Here is a 9,005-nt window from a genome sequence, read left to right on the forward strand (position 1 = left end):
ATGGAAGCGAAAAAAGGAGTCAAAGAAATTACTCTCTATGTGAAAAATTGTGGGTTTTTTCGTGTAGAAAGCATAATGGCACCTTGAACTATGTTCCACAAGACACAATTGGTAAGTACGAACCATGTGAAACACAAAATATCCGATTTTAATGTGTCTCCGATCTATGAAACTGGTACCAAATAAATGTCTAAAGTTCAACCCCTGGAAGACAAATGCATAAATCCTTGCACTGGTTCAGTAAAATGCATTTAAATTCCCTGCTTCGAAACATTGAACTTTCTGTAGTACTGCAATACGTAAAAAGCCATCCAATTACGTAACTAATTACAAATAAAGGTTAACATATATTTTACATCCATACACTTATTCTGCACATATAACCTAACATGACAAATGCACATGTTTTCACCTTTCAATGACCCAGGGATTATCACAAGGATTATCCTTGCACTGTACCAGACGATCACATTGTATAAAATAAGATGTTACCCATGCTACCACACACAGTGGTCCAATGGCGATTTGTTGATTTTTTTATTTTTATCCTTTGGTAGGATATCATTGAAGAATCTTACTTAGTTGCTCAAAATATTTTGTTCGTTGAGATACGGCAATGTCATCCTTTTTCATTTTCATAACACTTAGGCCATAGAATAGTTATGTTATAGAAGGGGAAGCGACATTTAAACCTCGCTGCGCTTGGAAATTGCAGTTCCGTCGGTGGTCAATAGATGGCGCGGCCGTCTTCTTTTGCTGTTTCCAGCACAAATTGGGGGGAGAGCTCCTTCGGTGACAGTCACGTGGGTTTCAAACGTCCTTATTGGTCAGATCTCTTGTATCCCAGCAAGGCTATTACCAATGGCAAGGGCTTTCTTTTTCGCTGGTTCACTTCCAAGCACCGCTGTTTGGAGTGGGGTGAAGAGATGGGATGGGTGATGCGTTTCCGCCACCGCAAAGTTCTTTGGATTCTTTTACTCGAAAGTAAGGTTGCCTTTCCTATGCAATTGTTAACAGATTCTTTGAGTGTTTATTTGAAGGCGAAATTGGGAATGTAAAATGTAGGCATCTTCAAGTGGCTCCTGAATTTTCAAATTCAGTTCTCAAAAAACTATTTTTAAAAAATATTTCAACTTCGTTTGTGGAAATTTCCATTACCACTTTTGAAATAACGAGCTCATGCGACATACACAGAATAACCTGTTAGTGTATTTAGTTCATGAATTTCACAGCAGATGGCAGCAGCAGACAGCATCATGAAGTGCGAAATACTAGATGGCAATAGTTGGTGGACGCGACAAAAGTTTCCCGTCAATGTGACATTAGTTGTCATCTCTTGTTGTTGTGGCGTTGATTGAGTGCACATGCGGGAAAATGGACCGTAGAAAGTGCAAAAAACAATCCCGATAATTTTTGCTACATCTGTGGAAGTTACGTGGTGTTGAAGCAAAGGCAAAAAATTACGTAATTTGTTAAGGCAGCATATTATGCTTATTTCGGGATTAAACTAGGGGATCAAGATAAATCATTTGCACCCCACACAGTGTGCCGAGTTTGTGTAGAAGATTTAACGAACTGGACAAAAGGTAAGAAGCAAGCTATGGCTTTTGGTGTCCATATGGTGTGGCGGGAGGCAACTAATCACAGCAGTGATTGTTACTTTACGCAACCAGAACTTAATGATTTGGTGAGAGACTTGAATTTATCAAAACAAGCTGCTGAATTCTCAGGATCGAGATTGAAAGAGAAAAATTTACTTGCTGCAGGGACATCTTCAACACTATTTAGGCATCGGGAACAGGAATTTATTCAATACTTTTCTGCGGAAGAACAAAGAAGATTTGGTGTATTGTAATGATGTGACCAAACTCATGATGAGACTTACAGGGAATGGCTATTCTGCACAGGATTGGAGTTTATTCATAGATTGAAACAAGTTAAGTTTAAAGGCTGTCCTACTACACAATGGAAACCAATACCCTTCTGTGCCATTAGCATATTCCGTACACCTCAAGGAGAATTACCAAAATATGTCACTGCTCTTGCAGTAGATAAATTACGAAGAACAGAATTGGGTTTTGTGTGGTGCCTAAAAGTTATTTGTTTATTGATGGGACATCAACTAGGATACACAAAATATCCATGTTATATTTGCGAATGGGACAGTAGAGTTAGAGAGAAACACTGGACACAAAAAAATTGGCCTCTAAGACACGAACGCATCCAGGGCAGTAAAAATGTGGCGAACCCCAGCCTAGTTGACCCTGCGAGAATACTATTACCTCCATCACATATAAAATTAGGTCTCATGAAGCAATTCGTTAAGTCTCTCGATAGGAATGGAGAGTGTTTCAAATACCTCACCAAAAAAATTCCAAGTATCTCACATGCTAAGTTGAAAGAGGGAATTTTCATAGGACCTCAAATACGAAAGTCATTTCAAGATTCCAATTTCGAAGAATGCATGAACAACATGGAAAAGGAAGCTTGGGCAGCTTTCAGAAGTGTATGTGAAAATTTCTTGGGTAATAACAGACATGAAAATTACAAGAGCATCGTGTCTCATACGCGTATGCTGCTCCAGTTCAAAAATTTAGGATGCAACATGAGCCTTAAAATTCATTTCCTGTTCTCGCATTTGGACAGATTTCCTCCTAACTTAGGTGAAGTCAGTGAGGAACATAGAGAGCGTTTCCATCAAGATATTAGCAACATGGAGCACCGATACCAGGGAAGATGGAGTACAACAATGATGGCGGATTACTGTTGGACGTTGCCACGCAAGGAACCAAACACCGTTCACAAGAGAAAATCCAATTTTCGAAGCTTCCAAATAGGGAAAAAGAAGAAATGAGATAAATATCTAATTCAAATTATACATTTCGTATACTTTTTATGACTATTTGTTGTGAGATTTACATTCCTTGTGTAATATTTCCCTAATGTCTGTAGCTTGATTTTCGTATGAAAATACCATGTCTCGACTGAAATTTAATTTCTATTTTGTGAAAAATTCTGACGTGATGGAAGAAAACCAATAACATATTCGTGATCAGCGTACTTGAAATATCTTATAACACCTCTTAACCGGAAAACAGCTCTCAAAAAGTTTCATTTTTTAGAGCAGTGTTATCTATCCATTGTGGTCTATCTTTCACTTAACTCATATGCTATGTAGCTAAGCATTAATAAGTCTTAGTTTTCTGCATTGCTTGTTGTATTAGTAATTATCTATCCATTGTGGCCTATCTATCACTTAACTCATATGCTATCTTGCTAAGCCTTAATAAGTCTTAGTATTCTGCATTGCTTGTTGTATTACTATAGTAATTATCTATCCATTGTGGCCTATCTATCACCACTTAACTCATATGTTATCTAGCTAAGCCTTAATAAGTCTTAGTTTTCTGCATTGCTTGTTGTATTACTAATACGTATCTACCCATTGTGGAAAATCTTTCACTTTCCTCATATGTTATCTTGCTAAGCCTTAATAAGTCTTAGTATTTTGCATTGCTTGTTGTATTACTAATACGTATCTACCCATTGTGGTCTAACTTTCACTTAACTCATATGCTATCTTGATAAGCCTTAATAAGTCTTAGTATTCTGCATTGCTTATTGTATTACTAATTATCTATTCATTGTGGTCTATCTTTCACTTTCCTCATATGCTATCTAGCTAAGCCTTAATAAGTCTTAGTATTCTGCATTGTTTGTTGTATTACTAATACGTATCTACCCATTGTGGTCTATCTTTCACTTAACTCATATGCTATCTTGATAAGCCTTAATAAGTCTTAGTATTCTGCATTGTTTATTGTATTAGTAATTATCTTTCCATTGTGGCCTATCTATCACTTAGCTCATATGCTATCTAGCTAAGCCTTAATAAGTCTTTGTTCTCTGCATTGCTTGTTCTATTTTTAATTATCTATCCACAGTGGCCTATATTTCACTTAACTCATATGCTATCTAGCTAAGCCTTAATAAGTCTTAGTTTTCTGCATTATCTATCCACCGTGGCCTATCTCTCGATTTTCTTATATTTGCTGTAGGTTAACTAAAGGCTGTTCTCGAAAGCTGAAGTTGTTAATCATTTAGCCCGTATAATCTCATAAAGATGCGACTAGTCGGAACTGGACGACAATTTTCTGTATCCTGGAAATTGTAATATTTTTATATAATCCCATGATGAGTTCTTATTAATAACGTCATGAGATATCATAACCTATCTGGAATTAAGCATAAACCCTGCTGTAAATCACTGTTTTCAAATTTGTGATTTGTTCACACTAGTCGCATTAAAGGTAACAAAAATTACGGTGGTGGGTACTGCACGACTTTCCCCTATGCTAATCTTACACGTTATCTATGTGGTTGTTAGGTATGACGTGTAAAGAGACTAATGAAAATGCTTGTAAATTATGTGATGCAGAATCAAATTGGAAATAGTTAAGAAAGATGCATAGGTGTAGTAGAAATTGATTATGGAAGAGATATTGCCATGGTTAAACATGGTTTCGGTAGAATAGAAAAATGTATGTGGAAAATCCCAAAACACGGAGGTACAGAGAGAGTAAGACAGAGAAGATGGCAAAAGAAAGCAAGGAAGAAACATAGAAGCAGTCCGGTCTCCTCTTTCATCTTTTAAAACTGAATGTACGTAACGCCTGCCTCCGTTGCGGAGTGCTTGGCGCTACGAAGCCAGATCCTAAGCTAGAATCTTTGATAAGACATGTGGTTTCGTGAAATCATGATCCATCCTCATTGCCGCGATTAAACCAGAGAAGTACAATGCGGCGTAAAATAAGCAATAATGAAATACAACCAGAGTGTAGCAGGAAAAGAGCAGAATGGTAGGAATGCGAGCAAGATAGAAAGCAAGAAATATGAGCAGAAGGACCGCGGGTGTAAAGCTGTCCGTACACAATTCAATTTGTATTGAAACATTAGTTACATAAAGTTCCCCGTGCACATGGCACCATGCCTTGAAGGCACATTTAGGGGATGTGGGGGTAGGGCCACTTTGGAGGTGATATGATCAGCACCAAGCTCAGGCCGCCTGTACCCCCCAGACACCCATTGATTATTGATCTGGGTGAGCATCAGAGCCGGTTTATGCGACCTTAGATCACCCACCAAGAAATCGAACCCTGGTCCCCGTGTGGCAGTCAGACGCTCTACCAAGTAGGCCGCAGCGATTCGCATTTATTGAAACAGAGCAACAAAATCGACAATTGAAAGTCGTCGAACAGCGTTCTTATTGGACATCTTGAAAGGTCTGAAAATTCATCCGCACACGATCAAGGAAAAAATTGTCATTTTCACATTTTACCAAAATATGATACTGTGTGCGTCAAGAATAAGAAATAAACAGATTAGCTATCAACCGCAACAAAACAAATAATCTTCTTTCCAAAGAAAGATGTATAAGTGGGTTTCATGTGATGTCAGGATGTGCATAACCGCCATGTTTGCGGGTAATTTTATTTGCATGGAAATATCCACCACGTAGCGTTCGTTACATCTGCACCAACTGCACGCTTGTTTTCTGTGGCGCAGGAACGGGGAGGGGGGTACAGGGGTACATTGTACCCCATCAAATTTTTGAAGGGGGGGTACTGTACCCCCTAAATCCGAAAATCCCGTTGTACCCCCTGTACCCCCTTAGATAATTTGACAGATGCAAGGTGCAACTGTTAAAGGAACATATTTTCAATTCGCTCAATAAAAAAGGTTTAGGTATATTGTTTATAACTTACAAGCATTATCTAATTTATCTTACTTAGCTACCACAGAAATTCAAACCATTGTAAACTTATTCTACTACATTGTGCTTGCTACTATGTAGTTAGTTCATTGACCTGTGTTCTTGGAAACCTCTCTAAGGAGATGAAAATTGTGTAAAATTTCTGTGAAACGATGGAATCAGATAAAGTTTACTCTCAGAAAATCACGCTCCAGATGAATGCTCCTTTGCGTAAGGGGGGGGGGGGTACACTTTTCTAAAGAAGTGGTCGCGTTGATTCAAAGATAATATATAAATCTTCATCAGAAGAGTATATGACTGACCTTTTCTTTTGAATTTTTCAAATAGAATTTTCCGAAACGAAATACTTACACAAATGAGAGGAGACATTGGGGGGTACAATGTACTCCTGTACTTCATAACTTTGTAAGAGGGAAAACTATACTTAAACCTAAATATTAAGAGATTTTTGAACATAGAGATGATACTGAGACAAGAAAAGTCTGTGTTTCCTCTCAAATTTCGAAACGAGACTGAAATAAATCTCTGCAAAATCAAAGCGAGGCGATACTTGATGTCCGAGATGATCTCGTTCGAAACTCTGGTATCATATTTGAAGAAATTGGTAAAAATAAATTTAAATTACTGTGTGTCTTATCAGACATACCAAGCGTTTAAATTTATCGACTTCTTTTTTTCAAAATGTCGTGTATTTTGTTTACTGTAATTGCAAAGTTAATGCATTAGTAACAATTGCGAGCCTGTGCTGCCCGGTTTAATCTGTTTATAATATAATTCCGTATTTGGACGGTTCACAGCATCGAAACAAGATATATAGCAGAAAAAAGTTATTCAGTAAAGTTTTGCTTTAATGACATATACGTTGTGAAACTTTGAGTGGTGACACAATGTACGTGTTGCTTGTACTAAACATTTCGTGGGTCAGGACGAGATATCTCGCCTTGTAATTGAAGGGTCCAACATGCATTGAGCTTTAAACTGCAGATTCAGATCCGATTAGCCCATGAAGTGGATATAAAGTAATTACATAGAATAAGTTTTAACAACACCGAAACTAAAGAAAAGCACAAACAAGAACGAGAAGGACCTCAGCACACCGGAGGACCTCCCCGATGGCGCAGTGGTAGCGTCGTCTCCTTGTAATCAATTCGATACCCGGTGGAGGCACGTGGCACAGTGGTTCGGATCCCGATTAGCCTAACTGTGCATAAAGTGGACTTAATAAACCAACTCAAACAAACTCAAACTCACCACACAGGAGACGAGATGAGGCTGTGACAATTCTCGACTCGTCTCATCTCGATGTCATTCCTAGATCAAATGAAAGGTTCCCCTTTCCTAGACATTAGAACAGGGTGCAATTTGTGATTTTATCAGAGGACGAGAACTTACTTTTACCTAAGTATTAGATATAGTACTTAGAATTGGACATTAATCGCTTAAAAGCTAATTTTGATATCGAATGCAACACAAACACAACGCCATTTGAAGTTAAACCCTAAAGTCAAACTGGAAGAAAATTAAATTAGTCAAACGAATGCAGGAGATAAATGAGACTCACTGCAGGTCCTATGGTTTGCCAGTTGGCTTGTCAAGGCCACTGTGTTATCTAGACTAGACTTCATTCAATTTCTTGCAAACTTTTCTGCATGAAAGCAATGCACTGGGCGTATAAGGAAAGTAAAAGTATGTTTAAAACTTCTAATTATTTTTCTAATCAGTTAAGGTTAGGTTTATGACATTTCACATTCGGTTGGTAGATTTTTGATTGAAATCACAAGGTCTTTGAGCAAGATGGGAATGTTTGATTGCGTGATTTGGTTTGTTTTACTTCAAATTCAGCCACTTCTGGCTAATCGCGAAGATGAGGATGAGTGATGGTATGATGAAATTGATGAAGGGACACTCACAAATTACGCCCATGCCCAGGCCGGGATTCGAACCGGGGACCTCTGGCGTCGTAGAACGCTATGTTAATCACTCCGCCACGGGGGCTGGCGAGGTGGAAATGTGTTTTGTATTTTCTTGTTGATGCGAAAATATTTAACTGTGACGCGCACATGCTTTTGCTTACATTAGAGTTCACCTTTTCACGTAAACGAGGAATTGACAAGTCACCTTAAAACATGCATGTATATGCATTTAAATACAAAAAGAAACCTTGGCAGGCTCTTCATACTATCCACCGAAGATTAGAGAAATAAAACAACTTTCGAGCGTTTGGCTTTTCCTTGCTTGCTCTGAGATCTGAAGGATTCCAGTTTTGTATATATAATGATAGTATTTTCAGTGCTTGAAGAACGTCGTTAGGTACAAACAATTATGTTACAAATAAGTTATTTGTCAAATGTTTTACAAACATTCCAAACTTAGACCTCTTATGAGTTGATTGGGAACCATCTCAACTCAATATTTTTTTAAAAAAATACAACACCCTATAGATGTCTGAGGAAATACCGAATACATGGCTTCTAAAAGGCATTGGATGTGGTACACATCTGCCATAAATTGTTTAAATATATTTTTATGCTTAGCTATGGGACTTTAAAATCAAATGAACTGAACTGATGTGGACTCTATAAGTATGATACACTGCTGTTTGTGAAAATTGCAACACCCAGAAATAATGGCCCAAATGAATCCAAACTCGGAGGATGTGTAGAACAGTGTACCAGCAATAAGTGATTAGGATTGCAGAGAGATGGCATGCATGTAGGCCCAGCAGCGCCATCTCTTGTGTGACCGGAAAGGTCAGTGTTACGCCAAGCTCAGTCAGTGAAGAGACGTCGAACGAAGTGGAAACGTGAAAGCAAGTTCTGGTATGCCTCGTCGACGTCAAAGGTTGCAATATCAGCATGTGAGTGTGTTCGAACGGGGCAGAATGAGCGTTCTCCGGGAAGCGGGTTTGTTATACCGTGACATTTCGGCTCGTACAGGGCATGCTGCTACGACATTGATGCGTGTGTGGAGTCAGTGGATAGAAGAGGGTCGTACACAGCGACGAACGGGTGCTGGACCACGCAATGTGACCACAGCACGGGATGACCGCCATCTTGTCCGCATGGCTGTAACGCACCGTACAGCTTCGTCCACAGTGTTGGCTCGACGCTGGAGCACTACAACGGTTGTGGGGATGTCTGCGTCGACGGTACGACGATGTCTGCTGCGGGTTGGGCTGGTGGCACGCATGCCATTGCGTCGGCTTCCATTGTCCAGAAACCACAAACGCCTC

The 9,005-nt window shown here is 39.0% G+C and overlaps 1 protein-coding gene across 2 annotated transcripts in view; it reads right to left on the reverse strand.

The window, feature by feature from the left end:
• Positions 1-622, reverse strand: part of LOC146000060 (methionine aminopeptidase 1D, mitochondrial) — a 54,271-nt gene extending 53,649 nt beyond the window's left edge. Inside the window, exon 1 of one of the 2 annotated variants that reach the window (XM_083137386.1) lies at positions 413-622. The gene's annotated coding sequence lies outside the window, so the exon portion shown is untranslated. Of the gene's footprint in view, positions 1-364; positions 383-412 lie in introns of those variants that run through there. The other variant, XM_083137387.1, reaches the window with a different exon arrangement.
• Between the last annotated feature and the right edge of the window lie 8,383 nt (positions 623-9,005).

Source organism: Lepisma saccharinum, chromosome 16, assembly GCF_977018435.1.
Source record: "Lepisma saccharinum chromosome 16, izLepSacc3.1, whole genome shotgun sequence".
Taxonomy (NCBI): Eukaryota; Metazoa; Arthropoda; class Insecta; order Zygentoma; family Lepismatidae; genus Lepisma; species Lepisma saccharinum.